Raw genomic sequence first — 8,518 nt, 5'->3', positions numbered from 1 at the left:
CAACACACAACTTGAGCCACGAGTGGCTCTACCAACTCAAACAGTAAAAATTGTACAAAGCGACCCCAAAAGCGGCCGTGTCCCAGCTGGCAGTGTGGCTGCAGTAGCCTTGGAAACCTCGGCCACGCCGGAGCCTGCTGCTGCCTGCCTGGGTGAGTTTTTCCTCTTCGTTTTGTTTAGGTTTTTTTTCCTCCTTTTTCCAAGCAACTGTCCCGGCAGCACAACACAGCTCTGAGCCGGCGTGGCCACTGATCCCATCAGCTGGGGACACACGTGGGAATGCGTATCCCAAACCCACAGGGGCCCTGCCACCTGCTAGGACTTCTTGCCCTCATTTTACTTATATTTTATTTCACGTCATGCTGACACACACACAGAGACAGGTCGTGCAACCTGAGGGAAGGGGATAAACATTGCTGTCAGGTGGATGCTGTCACCCATCAGCACTTTGCCATCAATATTCCTTGGTCCTAGGCTGCCACAGCCCCTTTTTCAACAGAACAGAAAGGAAAAAAACCCACTTGCCACCAACACCCCCCACTTTGCCCCCTACAGTCCTGCAAGATTTCATTGTGCTCCTTTTTGAGATAGAAGTGGCACATTTGGCAAATCAGAGCTTCCCTGAAAACTTCTACCAGTTTGGAGCCATTCCCTTTTGTCCTGTCACTCCATGGTCTTGTATTAATCTGTGTTGAAACTGATGTCAAATTTCACTCTCAAATGACTGATATAAATAACAAATTTATTGGCTTTTGCATTTATGTATCAACTTTTGCAAGGTATTATTGATCACAAAAATCCTGATATAGTACAACTTGTAATTACTGCTTTTGATATAGTACCATCTGTCAGTTTATGTTTACACTGTACAGCTTTTATAAATAGTAGTGTAATATGCACTATCTTAGACTGTAGTATAATAGAGACTGTGAAATGTTAAAATGCTTTTTCATGTAACTAACTCGGAAAATGGTGTGAAATAATCAGGTGATTTCTCACATTCAGGAAATCTAAAAGACAACAGAAACCAGAACACCGAAAAAAAGAAGAATTTATTGACCCTTGTTATCAGGGAGTGAAAATACAACAGGATGGAACCACAAGAAGAAATAAAATATATTGGTTTAATCTACAAAATGGCATGAAGACAAGTCAAAGGTTAAAACCAAGCAGAAGAACATCTAAACTCAAAGGAATGTTTGAATATGTATAAATTCTTTAAGAATATGCTTGTAGCCCTGCAATGTAACAGTACATAGAGAACATGGTGCTAAGTTAACCATATGCTTTTGGCAAATAGCCAAGCACCTCAGTGCTGGATTTTATCCCTTTTATCCCTTAATAAACTTTTACAAAATTTTTAAATGGTGAACTGTTTCTCGCATGACTAAGCTGCACAGAAGTGTATCTGAGGAAGTGTAACAAAATAAGTAATGCTATGAAGTTGAAATAAAGATTTTTCTTTCTGTTCCTTCTTTCTTTGGTGTGATTTACTCTTTTTTCTTTGTGTTTTGTGTTGACTTTGTCTGGGTCTCTCCCTGTCTCTCTTTTGCTCGCTGCCCTGCCTCTCAGTCTCTCTCCTTCTCTCTTGGCCATCTTTGTCCTGCTCTCTCTCCACCTCTCTCTCTTTTCTTCTCTTTCCTCTTTGCTTTGCCCCTTTTACTCTCTCTTTTGTCTCTTTTTACTTTCTTGTCTCTCAGCTCATTTTCTCTCTTCCCTCCATCTCAGATGCTCTGTCCTGTACCTTTTCCAAATGATAAACCCACACACACAGAAGTGGAGGCTTGCCACCAGCTGCAGGTGTGTAGTGCACCTGGACAGCATCTGAGCATCAGGTGGCAGTCAGAGGTTCAGCAGATTCTGTGTTATAGATACATATTATAATATTGGCTTTTCGCAAATATTAAAATGGATTTTATACGTGTAGTGTTAAAGTTACTTTGCTATATAGTTTTTATTTCTGTTGTTAATTAAGCTTAGTGAAATAGCTGATATAAGTATGCTTGTGTTAAAATGCCTGCTTGGATGGGATAACATCCAATGCACACAGGATGAGGACACCTGGACAGATCTGCCAACTATCAGCACTCACCCTCTGAAGGCAGGGTGGACCAAGGCCCAAAAACTGGAGGTGATAAGAATGGACTAAAACCACACCCAAGGAATACCCATGCTCTAAAAAGGTGGATCCAAGGAGGAGATATGCTAAATAATTATTGGAACATGTAAACTAGTTTGAGGAAAAGTTTACTATGCATAAGGGTCTATGAATATGCAACAGGTTGATGTAAGGGAAAAGGTATTTAAGGGGTATCCCCAAAGAGAACAGTGTGCTCTTGGGCCATAATCCTTGCTTTACTATCTTTGTCTCCCATTGGCCTTTCTTAAACTTTTAAAATTTTCACAGGAGAGTGAATGTGTTTTTCACAGTAGAATCCCTGAATCCCTGGGTTGGAAGGGACCTGAACCATGACCTATTTTCAGCTTCTTCCTCCTGCCATGGGCAAGGACAGCTTCCACTAGACCAGGTTGCTCAAAGCCCCATCTAAACTTGCCTCGAACTCTTCCAGGGTTTCTCCTGTCACACTTCCCCAGGCAGCCTCTGCCAGTGCCTCACCACTACCACAGTAAAGGATTTCTTCCCAATATCTAGTGGAAACCAATCCTCTTCTATCCTAAAGCCATTTCCCTTGTTTTATCACTACCTGCCCTCCTCCAACTCTCTCACAGCCCCATGGGGCATTGGAAGGCCACAATTGGAAGTCCTGGAGCCTTCCCTTCTCCAGGCTAAACAACCCCAACTCTCTGGTCCTGCTTCTATAGCAGAGGTGTTCCCTCCCTTAAATTGTTTGTTGTCCTTTCCTTCCCCTCACATTGTTCTCCCTGTGACAAGAGCAGCCAAGTACTTGCATTAAATTTTGGTAGTTTTTTGATGTCTCTCAACATTAAATTATGAATTTAAGATTTAAAATGTGTTCCATTTATAGAACTCCAAAAAGGCTTCTGACTTCAGACAAGCAACAGTACCACTGCTAAAAAACTACATTAAGACAAAGAAGAAGAGTTGTTAATTAGAAGGTAGGATAAGTAGGGAGAAGATTTAAATTGATGTTAAATGTATTGTTATGTCTAAAATTAGAGATTATCTGCATTTTTAGAGCCTTTGAATTTGCTTTTCTGTTGTTAACTTAAAAAAATAATTACTTCTTGTGTTATGGAGATCTTTCTCCCAGGCATGTGATGCATAGGAAATATTGCAGTGAAAATTTTTGCTTCGATATTTGACAAGAAACCAGCTTGGGGCCCATTGTGCTGCCCACATGCAGCTATGTCACATTTTTTACCCTGAAATGGAAGCATGGTTTGTGTTGCCTTGTCACAGTGATTTATTAAAAAATATGGATGTTGATCTAGTACCGATATTCAACTGTGACCGACAAAAACTCTCTAAAAGTTTAAAGTTAGAAAGTGAATGTTTATTGTGGGATAGCTCCCAAATACACATTGTGATTTACAGGTGATTACAGAGTCCTTTTATCTATACAAGTATTGAATACTGTATTATTGTATATATAAATGTATTATTGAATACCATATTATTGTATATATAAAGTACAAATACATATTCATAACTTTGGTACATCCCATTTCCTGCTTCATATGGTAATTAGTTCAAAAGCTATTAAGCACGCGTAGTTTGTTGCTCAAAATGAATCGGTGGTCCCTTTCATGGGGAGGGGTTCCAAAATGAGGAAATAAATGAAGTCTTCCTTGTTCTGAACTTTCTACATTTTCAATGCAAATATGACAAATGAACCCATTGGTAGAACTCCCATTCCCCATCTTCAATTGGTTTCAGAACAGAGGTGGCCTACAATTGTCTTATGTTCCTAAAAGCCATTTATCAATTTCTATATTCTTCATTATAAATCCAGCTAACCAAACATAGTGTTGACAAGCAATCAATTATTAGTTCACTACTAACTCTTAACTTCATCAAGGCCTACCTATTTATTTTAATTAACTCCAATAAAGCTTATCTCTAACTAAAATCTTAGCTCCTCTAAAATCTCTAAATTCCTTAAAGTTTATGTCTCAACAGCACAGTTCTTTGTGTGCTTTGTGGTGCATTTACCTATGGCCCAGGGCTGGTTTTGTTTTCTTTTTTATTTGTTTTTTTCTTCTGCAAGAAAGCCATTTTTTCCTAATCTCTCAACACCAAAAAAAAAAAAAAAGAAAAAGAAAAAAGAAGTAAACAGCAATTACAGTCCCAATCATGGCACTGACCCTCAGAGTTTTTACGTGCTGCATTTTTAGAGACAATGAACTAATATGTTATTTGTTGCTTTTTGAAGTTGTAGGATGTTTTGTGATTTATAACAATGAGACCTGAAAATAGTGATGGTGTGTGCTGAAAACTTTGCAAGTGCTCCCTCAAATTTTCTTTGGTGCTGAATTACAGACCCATTTCAAAACTATCAAAAACCATTCTGTGGAAATACATATACTAAAGATATGCAAGATATGTGTGAAACTCTCAGCCTTGCAATAAATACAGACAGATTCTTCTGTAATCACTTGAAACACACATTATCATAGAGAGCAGTTGATTAAACAGTATTTCATCTAAATATCTATTTCTAATCAATACCCCTCTAATTCCTAACCCCATGTCTCTCAGTCATATGAAACTAATACAGCTGCTCCTCACAAAATCCTTTCTCTGAGGAATTAAAAGCAAAGTTTTTTTATATTTTATTGAAGCAAGTCATCTGCAGGTACAAATAAAAATGTACTTTTACATGAGTACTTCAAAATAATGAAATACAGGCAGTTGAGCAGAGACAACTGTTTGGAAGAGGTCAGAAGTGAAACCAGACCTTTGCAAGTATTTGTTCTTATCCCATAAATATTCTCTAGAAACTGGACACATTAAAAGTCTATTTTTCCACCAACACAGTATGGTAACTTGCTGTATTCACAAAATACCCAAAACCAAACTAAATAGATTTTTCAATACATTTTTTAATTTGAAAATGTTCTGTGTTATCTATATGCAAGGACATAATTTTTTACTGAGAATGCTATTATGTTGCCACAATTATTTCAGCCTGAGGAATAATTTATTTAAGGCTGTGATTTATCAGAGGTTTTAGAGCTGCAATTTAACCAGGAGTATTCTAACCACAGATAGATTCCAAGCTGCATGTTATAGGCTTCTTATTGATCTCTGAATAGCAGATTATGAGACACACTTGGTTTGGTGTGTGTTGCCATTTAGATAATCCTAGTATTAAATACTACCAGTGTTAATTACTAGGTATTTAATACTAATACTAAATTTACTTAAATTCATGAATAATTAAAATATTTAATATTTATTTAATTTTACGATATAGTCAATAATTAATATTTAATACAAATTAAATCATTAAGAAATTAATACTAATTAATACAAATTACTAACACTAATTTAATACTAATACTACTAATTACCTAGTATTAAATACTTACTAGCATTAAACACCTAGTATGAAATACTACTGTCACACTATGCTTGTGTAGCTGTGGATATCATCAGGCCCTAAATAAATATGAAATTTCTGCTCATATTAATTTATGCATTAAAAACTGTAAACTTTCTCATTTTTGTATATAGATAAAAGTACCATTAGTTTATATACTAATTGATTTCAAAATAAAAATATGTCTACTATATACAGTATTTTAGAATATAAGACATTATCAATATAATTAGATAGGCTTTGGAAATATAAACAGAACTTTTCTATATATAAATTAAATAAAAAAGGCTTGAAAATGTAAGAGATAACCTATATGAAGGAAATAAAAATAGTGTGTGTTTACCACTCTGTCCTGCTCACTGCCCCTGACATTCTCATTCTGGCTCAGGGTCCTCCTCTCTGACACCCTTTCCCTGTTGCTCTGTCCTTTTATCTGTCTGTCCTTCTTTTCTGCTCTGTCCTTTTGCCCGTCCTCCATGCCCCTTTCATGATCCCTCTTTTTTATTCTCTGTTGCTCTGTCCTGCTCTCTGTACCATTTTTTCTTACTGTATCTTTCTGTCCTGTTCCCTGCCCCTATTGTTTTTTAATCACTCTGTGTTGTGCTGCCCATTCATTTTATTTTCTTCATCTCCATCCTGGCACCCTGTCCTCATTTTCCTTTCTCTGGCCTGCTCTCACTCTCTCTTTCTGCCTGTCCTGCTCCCTCCTGTGCTTCCAGGCACAATTCCCCAGGTGGGGCAGGTGGTGCTGCCTTCATGTGAGGTGGTTTCGTGGTGGACTTGGCAGTGCCGGGTTAATGCTCAGACTTGGATCATCTCAGAGTCTTCCTCAACCTAAATGGTTCTGTGGTTCTTTCTCTCTCGCCTACTCCCTTCCCTCCCCTTCACTGCTGTTCCTATCCTTTTTCTTGTCCTTGTCTTTTCTACCTTTCTCTGTCCCATTCCCAGACTTGTGCTTTCCCACTGGACATTCTCACCAAGCTGGCATCCTCCCTCCTTCTCCTTCTCCTTCCTTCTCCTTCTCCTTCTCCTTCTCCTTCTCCTTCTCCTCCTCCTTCTCCTTCTCCTCCTGAGGTGTCCCAGTGGCAGTGTCCCCAGGTGACAGAGCAGCCTTGCTGCAGGAACTTCTCCTGTGTGACAGAATTAACCCTTCCTGGCAGCCTTTGCCCAGTGGGGATGGGTGATCCCTGGCTCCTGCAGGGCCCCAGTGGCATCTCTGCTGCTGCCCTCATGGTTCAGACAGGGGTTTTATGTCTCTGAGTCACACCACTGATTTTGTCTGTGCACAATGTGTTTGTCTGTGGGTGTTTGTCTCAAATCCTGTGCAAAAAATACTAAAAGCGGTAACTTTTATCTATTATATAGATAAAAGTTGTATTATAACTTTTATCTATTATCTATTACATAAGCGGTAACTTATATATATGCAGAAAAAAAAAGTATAAAAATTGATTTCCATGTACAATCCTGTTAAAAATGAGAGCAGGCTCCTGGTACTAAAGTGATTTCAGCATTTATTATAATAAAAGAAAGGCCTGAAGCAAGGGGGCCCAGGCCGAGCAGGAGCATTCCCGTGGAGGAATGCTGCAGTGCCGGCGCTGGGGCTGCTCAGCAGCGATGTGCCCGGTGTTCCAGGTGGAGCAGCACAGGTTCACTGGGTCAGAAGCCCCTTTTGATCCTGTTTTCTGTCCCTTTGGATTGGTTTCTGTTTGGATCCTTCATTTGCATGAAGGTTTAAGGTTCTTGGTTGGCCATTGCAGCTCTGTCCAGGCTGGCAGGTTTCCCTTGCGGGGCGGTGCACTTTACTGAGGTGTAATACGGAACATTGAGTACCGTACTTCTTATAACTACCCTTTTAACCCCTTTTACAATATAACAACCAAACTAACAGTACATGCTTAACAATCTATCAACAGTTTCTAACCTATTTTAACAATCCCATATCTGCCGTTTTAAATGAAGGATCTTAGAGCATAAGGAATTCTAAATATCAATGTACGTAAGATTTGAAAATACAAATATAAGCTTTGTATATATAAATTAAACAATAAAGGGCCAGAAAAAGGAGAAAATATGACCTCTATGAAGGCAACAGAAGCAGCTCTGAGTGCTCAAAAGTTTTTTGTGCATCACCAACTCCAGGATCTCAGCCGGACCTCGAGGGCGGCTGCCTGCGCCGGGCGCGGGGCACTGCGCATGCGCGCCGTGTTCAACAGCTCGGGGGCGGCACCTGCAGGCCAAAGGTAGTATTGCCGCAAGGCCGCTGCGCATGCGCACTGCCTTAAACGGCTCTCTGGCCTCACCCACAGATCAAAAGCGGTACTGCAACTCCGAAACGCGCGCACGCGCAGTGACTCGTCGGGCCGCCGCCTCTTTCCGGTGCCCGGGACCAGCGTGGGAGTACCAGCCCCTGGTCCCGGCTGTGGCGGCAGTGTCGGGCGAAGATTGCAGGGAGCCCGCGGAGCCGCGGCGCGGTTGCCAGCTGGCATTGGGCAGCGGCTGCAAGAAGTCACGTGACAAGTCACTCAGGATGGTGGCGTTGCAGGAACTGGCGTCGCTCCACTCTCAAGATGGCGACCGCGGGAGGAATCATATGTCACAGCACTCAAGATGGCGGATCAGAAAAAAAAAAAAACCCAACTAACCTCGCGGCGCCACACTCAAGATGGTGACAGTGTACAGGAAATGACGCCACACCACTCTCAGGATGGCGGCCCGGGCGGCCGAACCAAGCGTTCCTTGCCAAGATGGCGGCAGGCTAGGCTTGCTTGTTGGGGAGGCCAAAGAATCGCGGTAGAACCTCCCGCCTCAGAAAGGAGCCTCTCTCCTCAGGAGGGAGCCTCTCTCCTCAGAAGGGAGCCTCTCTCCTCAGAAAGGAGCGTCTCTCCTCAGAAGGGAACCTCTCTCCTGTGAAAAACACGTGTATTTTATGATTGGCTTTTTGCAAATATTAAAATGAATATTATATGTGTTGTGTTAGAAAGTAATGCTGT

At 40.7% G+C, this 8,518-nt stretch overlaps 1 long non-coding RNA gene across 1 annotated transcript; it reads left to right on the top strand.

Annotated features, from left to right (window-relative positions):
* Positions 1-17: 17 nt before the first annotated feature.
* On the top strand, positions 18-1,472 carry LOC143695682 (uncharacterized). The gene is made up of 2 exons (XR_013185150.1): positions 18-152; positions 1,006-1,472. It is a non-coding gene; the product is annotated as an uncharacterized LOC143695682 (long non-coding RNA).
* The last annotated feature ends 7,046 nt before the right edge of the window (positions 1,473-8,518 follow it).

This window comes from Agelaius phoeniceus, chromosome 24 (genome assembly GCF_051311805.1).
Source record: "Agelaius phoeniceus isolate bAgePho1 chromosome 24, bAgePho1.hap1, whole genome shotgun sequence".
NCBI classification, from domain to species: Eukaryota; Metazoa; Chordata; class Aves; order Passeriformes; family Icteridae; genus Agelaius; species Agelaius phoeniceus.
The sequence above is the reverse complement of the archived record's forward strand: the minus strand, read 5'-3'. Positions and strand labels throughout refer to the sequence as shown.